Here is a 7,059-nt window from a genome sequence, read left to right on the forward strand (position 1 = left end):
ATGACAGCGTTTGGAAGTAACTAGTTACAAGTAACAGTTACTTTTTTGAAGAAATCTAACTGTAACTAGTTACATTTAAAATCAAGTAGCTGTAACTGTACCAGAGTTACTTTTTCCAATAGTAGTAACGTTTCAACAGTTACTTCATGACACTTAAGTTGCTATATAAATGTCGTAAATTATTGGTGATTTAAGACTTAAAGTAAATCGGGACCATCGATAAACTTCTTGTTTCTGCTGCGATAAAAATATCCATCCTTTGTTACAACAACAATAAATATAAATATATGTAGACTTATATTATGTACCAGTAACATAAGTAAAACTCATGTAAGTCTTCACAAATTATTTTATTACAATTAATGATCGATTTGTTTAATTTGTTTGCAAGAAAATTTCCAATTGAAAGTAACTGTAAAAGTAACTTACAGTTACTTTTGAAGAACAGGTAACTGTAACTGAGTTACTTTTTAAAATGAGTAACTGTATAACGATAAAATGTGATTTTAGTTTATTATTCTTAGCTTTGCTTCAAAATACAATTTGATCAAGAGAAACTAATATCTAGTATTATTATAATTTTAATGTATGAAAGAGAACAATAACAGGTTATCTTTCCGAACTTTTAATTACGGTAGCAAACTAAGAAACGATTTCACTACAAAATAAAGGTTTTCCCTGATACACCAGTGGTTCTTGATTAACATGAGAAAACCCAATACAAAAAGTCAACACCAGTACTTCGAATTATCTTGGCGAAAGGAAAACAAGGAAAAATCTAAAGTTTCATTTGTTTATAAAAATATTAAACAGATTAACATGTAGGCCTACTTACGGACACATCGCCGGCTTGTAGATCGGATTACCGCTATTCTCTTCAAACTTTACAGAGGATTTTCTATCAGAACTAGACTTGTGGAGTTTAACACACGAGAGCTCTCGACACTAGTTATCGCTTATCCAAAAATCTTCGTTGTTAACTGAATGTTCCGACTTCTTTTCCTGGGGGTTTCTCGATGTCTCGAAGTAGAATAAATTCCCTCTTTGCCACCTCGGCTTCACGATCAGCCCTGGTGTGCTTCGCTGCGACTGACGGGTTTTTCCCCCGCGCATACAATTAAGAATGTCAATCTAGGATCGCACTGGCTGAGCCGTTTTCCATAGTTGTTACAATAACGAGTCAGGAAACATAAGTTCTGTTCACATTTTCAGTCTTTGACAACTCACTTCGGCTGATCACTCGCGAACTTGGCGTTTCATTGTCAGAAACTTAACGATCAAAAATAATGTTCTTGAAGGTCTGCTAAAACTAAACAGACCGAGCACACTAGTGCGACCACCTTCCAGTAAAAATCTCCGCGCCAACTGCTGTAACTTCTCCGCGCGTAAATGCAAGAGCGCTTATTCCCTTTTGTCTTTGGGACAGTCTATTCTTTAAAGAATGGGTGTCTTGATTCCTTTTACTTCTTTATGTAAACAATCGGTTACAACTGTAACCTTGATACGCACCCATTTATTGTATCATTTTAAGTGTTTAATATGTTAAATGTCTATGATGACATAATTTGTTTTGTTCAATTGGGTAGTCTGTTATGGTTATGGACTAACCTTAAAACATTTGATTGTGGGTTGTGAGGTGAGAGATATTATGAATGTTGCTGGATGATGGAAGTGATTTTGGAAATGTGAATGTGTTAATTTGTGTAGTAAGAACAATTATGATCTTAATACAAATTTTGTTTGAAATAAGGAGTGTAATTGCGAGTGCAAGTGCAATATATTAACATTAACTGACATCTAAATATATTTTTGGTGTGCGAGAGTTAGTAAGGTTTACGTAAACATACCCGTATCTGTTTTACCACAACCTGAGGGCTTCATAGTAGGCTGATAAGTCTCATGCTCGCCGTAGAGCAATAAAAGTAAGTAGATCCATTGAGAATAAACCGGGGAACGTAACAACCTTTTAAAAAGTAACATTCCGAACACTGACATATAAATACATTTATATGAGCCGCGGTGGCTCAGTCGGTAACGCGTCTGACTACCATGCTCAAGGTCCCGGGTTCGATCCCGGCCGGTTCAAATCCGGGAACTTTTCTAACGGTGGAAGCGGCCCCGGCGCCTACCCAGCGTCGAATAACATGGGTACCTGGGGGAAACCCTGGGGGGTAAAGGCGGTCAGGGGCGTGATGCTGATCACATCACCCCCACTCACGACCGGATCAAGAAAGTGTGGGGCGTTACCCCCACACCCCCTATACGCCTTCATGGCGTGGTGCTATGCACAGGGGAACACTTTACCTTTTTTTAATAAATTTATTCAAAATTAAATTTGTAATCTCAATGATGCTTCGTATCTTCCCAAAACAGACATTATCCTGTAGCATATCATGTAAGCGTAATTCCAAATTTTTCAAGAATGTATGTCCACTTTATGCTCACCCCTACTAATCTAGAGTGGATGCGAGCTACGAATGAGTAGCATAACCTGGTCATGAAAATAACAACTTGGGGTTCATGGTGCTGACCACACACACGGCAACTGGTTGGATGATCGTCCACCTCTTTTGAGGCTCATGGGGGACGCTGGTAGTCGGTTGGTAGGCCCTGACCTTCAAGGCTGTTGCGTCATGGTTCATTAGTAATATTCACTCAGTTCAACTTCTTGAAGCTAAGGGCAGAAAATTACTTTGTGTGTCACTACCTCTTCAGTCGCGAAGAGGCTAAAGCCTCTAAACCACGCAGACAAAGCAGTGACGTCACAGTTGCCTTAGCAACCAACGAAACAAGGCTCCGTTGGTGTGCATGGATATCGCTTCTCCAGGTTTAGCTCTGCACTTGTGGATGGATTATACTAATTAGTATGGCAGAAGCTATTGTCGAGGGCGGGCGCTGCGTAACAAACTACAACATACTACATTCCACAAAGAAGTTTATTTTACCAATACACGTGATGAGGATTATTTAATAAAAACATTTTGCACATTAAAATTTGGTGAAGTGCTACTGTACCTACTTCATCTGAATATCCGACACTATTTACCCCACAATTCACTGCAATATTTTCTAAGTTATACCTGAGCTTGTCAAGTGGAATTTCTAACGAACCTGTTCTGTTTGTATTCGCATTATGGAGATTATTGTTTCTCTTGGTTATTTAATCTAACGAAATGTATATTTTTGACCTGCAATAATTTCATTCCTTTTTTTTGTATTTCACTATGAATAAATGCAATATTGTTTGGTCATTGGACCCAGCCTTAACATTTACGTTGATAGCTTACAACAATGTACCACTACAACAATGCTAACGTGTTAACCGTCTCCTTAGAGTTTATCTTGTAAAAATGTCTCAAAGAAAGGTAAAAAAAAAAAAAAAAAAAAAAAAAGGTAAAGTGTTCCCCTGTGCATAGCACCACGCCATGAAGGCGTATAGGGGGTGTGGGGGTAACGCCCCACACTTTCTTGATCCGGTCGTGAGTGGGGGTGATGTGATCAGCATCACGCCCCTGACCGCCTTTACCCCCCCAGGGTTTCCCCCAGGTACCCATGTTATTCGACGCTGGGTGGGCGCCGGGGCCGCTTTCACCGTTAGAAAAGTTCCCGGATTTGAACCGGCCGGGGGTCGAACCCGGGACCTTGAGCATGGTAGTCAGACGCGTTACCGACTGAGCCACCGCGGCCACTCTCAAAGAAAGGTGCCCGAATAAAATATGGCAGAATTAATTGGCAGATTCAATCAATAAGGAAAAGAAAGTAAGTATGACTTATATAATAATTAAATATATGTTGTGCGTTAACCCAAAGTTTAACAATGGGTGATATTCAGGAAACAACTTGCGCCACAATTCATTGCGCAAAATTACGCCGCCCGCCACCATATTTCCGGCAAATAGATCAGATCGTAGAAATTTCAGCGAAAAACGCAGGCTCGACTAGGTCTCTGACATACCGTGCCATTGCTATACCACTGAGCTATCGAGCCGGCCTGGCTTCGCCTGATTTTTCGCTGAAGCTTGGAATGTCAGAGACCCGGATTCAAGTCCTGGTCTAGCCTGCTTATTAGCTGAAATCCTACGAAGTAGATCTCCTGTGTGTGCCTAATCTTCATGAAGATCATATCTTGCATTGAAAACAAGCAGGTAAACATTTGTGTATGGTTTTACCCAAAGTGATTCAAAGTGTAGATTATTGACCCTCAAGACTACTACGAAGGATAACCGTCTCATTTTCTGTCTTGTTACAAGTTAATATTATTATGTACACTCTTGATTTGCCTATAAAAAATAGAACTTACGTGTATAAGTAAGTACAGTACTCGTAAATACGCCAAAATTTACTGAAATTTCGATCTAATTTCAGCGCCTGCTAGGTTTCTGTGTGAAATCTTTGGGTAAAACTAAAGTTGCGTGTTTGTATACCGATGAAGGGTAGGCGGGTTTTATTTTTTTATTCAACAAGAACGGAAGCACGAAATATATATTACTCCACGTAAATCAATCAAAGTTTTTAATAATATTGATTTTGTTTAGAAAAATTCCCTTGTTTGGTTGGTTGGGTATATAACGTCATTTGTCCTCTCTGGATTGATAAATGAGATCCAGACGCTGTGTAGACGATACATATATGAAGGACAAAGGCAATAAAATACCGAATCCTTGTTGATTTTAAATTGATTTTGATGTTCTCCAAATCACTACAGTTGACAACATTCAAACTTCCTCTCTTTTAAGTCTCCATTATGTGCAACCTAGAATTAGTTATGTATCTATCTTTGACAATTTCCAGTAGTGCTACTACCGTTGAAATTATTTAAACATTTATTATAGCTAGAACAAGTAGAAATTGTGCAATTATACACATACAAAGGCATTATTGTCAACATTTCTAGAATATACGTACATTATTTTCATGTATACTGGATAATGGGAGATCTGAAAAACATGATTCGACAAAAAACAGTTTTTCCACAAATTGAAACTAAATGCATACTAATGCTTCATTTTAGGTATACCGAATGCAGAAAGTCGTGCATTATTAAAAGAATTGCTACATACAAGTTAGCGTTATGCCAATACACGTGTAGATGCAGGCGCAAGTCCTGACAAAGTGGGTTGTTACTTGCCAATCGTGTTCATAGGAAAACTATATTCTGTGCCTTGTTCACCAGGAACGTTCACTGAAGCTCTTGAACAGAGAGATGCACAAGTATTGCTCGAAAAAATGCCCATGGCTATTTTCACTTATTTTCTCCTGCATCCTATGAGTTTCTTAGAAATAAATCTTAATGTATTCTAGTGCAAAGGTTGTCAGCAGCTTGTTTGACATTTTGCATCAATTCATGAAGCTCTCATTGGGTAAAGCATACAGAATAAACAAGCTTATGAACAATTTGTTTGGTAATGCTTATGCATCCCACTGTACGACATTTCTCACAACAAAGTATCATTAATTCTTGATTCCCTTGGAGATCTAAACTCTATTATTGTTAGAAGGCAACAATACTTAACTGTTTTCATGGAAACCATCATCTTAAAATGAAAGCTGTATTGTCATGAAACTAAAAAAAATAGATCTCAAAATTCAATCAACGAAAGATACTTGTAAGTATGGCTTACTTAATAATAGTAGAACTTGTACATGTTTTTGTTCGCTCACTAAACTTAATGAATTCGAAATTTCATTGTCATCAGGAATGTTATTTTGTTGTAATAAGGAGGTGAATGGTAAATGCCTATACAGAGACATGATAGTTCGTAATACTATTTCGAAGTTTTTCCCAGATTGAAAGTTTTAAAGATTTGCACAAAAATCTTTATAAATGATATTAATATAAACGTATAAAACTACACTGCTGTTTGTGAAAATTGCAACACCAAGAAGGAAACGTATGATTGAAATGAAATTTATACCACAGATTAGGTACATGCCAATACACAAACGATTAGGGTTAAAGCCCTGTATCTGATCTCTGACCTTGAGAATTCAGTATGGTGTGAAGCCCCCCCGTGCTGCAAACAGAGCCTCTACACGTCGTGGCATGAAATCAAGGAGGGCCTGGATATGTTCCTGGGGAATCTCCCTCCACGCGGTTTGTATGCGAGTTCACAAAGCATCAACAGTGGTTGCTGGAGGACCATGACGAACAAGTTGAAGACCAACCGTATCCCGGACATGTTCGATGGGCGAGATGTCAGGCGAACGTGCAGGCCAGTGAAGCAGTGGTAACTGTCGTTCTTCGAAGGCGGCTTGCACATTCCTCGCCACATGTGGCTGGGCACTGACCTGCTGGAATATGGCATGTGGAGTTGCCTGAAGGAGGGGCAGTGCCTCGGGCTCTAAAACTTCCCTGATGTAGCGGTTGCTGTTCAGATTGCCTTCAACACGTAGGAGGGGAGATGGCATGTTGTGTCCAATGGCACCCCAAACCATCACACTTGGAATTCGTCCGCTATGCCGCTCAACAATGGAGGTTGCCAGATTGCATTCACCACGGTAGCATCTAACACCTATGCGGCCATCACTGTAGGACAGGTTAAGCGGGACTCGTCCGAAAACACTACATTTTCCTACTCAGCATGCCAGCGACGCCATTCACGTGCCCATTGCAATCTGAGGCGTTTGTGGTTTCTGGACAATGGAAGCCGACGCAATGGCATGCATGCCACCAGCCCAACCCGCAGTAGACATCGTCGTACCGTCGACGCAGACAGGTCCACAACCGTTGTAGTGCTCCAAGGTCGAGCCAACACTGTGGACGAAGCTGTACGGTCCGTTACAGCCATGCGGACAAGATGGCGGTCATCTCGTGCTGTGGTCACATTGCGTGGTCCAGTACCTGCTCGTCGCTGTGTACGACCCTCTTCTATCCACTGGCTCCACACACGCATCACTGCCGTAGCAGCATGCCCTGTACGAGCCGAAATGTCACGGTATGACAAACCCGCTTCCCGGAGACCGCTCATTCTGCCCCGTTCGAACACACTCACATGCTGATATTGCACCCTTTGACGTCGACGAGGCATACCAGCACTTGCTTTCACGTTTCCACTTAGT

The sequence above is a fragment of the Lepisma saccharinum genome, chromosome 14, assembly GCF_977018435.1.
Source record: "Lepisma saccharinum chromosome 14, izLepSacc3.1, whole genome shotgun sequence".
Classification (NCBI taxonomy): Eukaryota; Metazoa; Arthropoda; class Insecta; order Zygentoma; family Lepismatidae; genus Lepisma; species Lepisma saccharinum.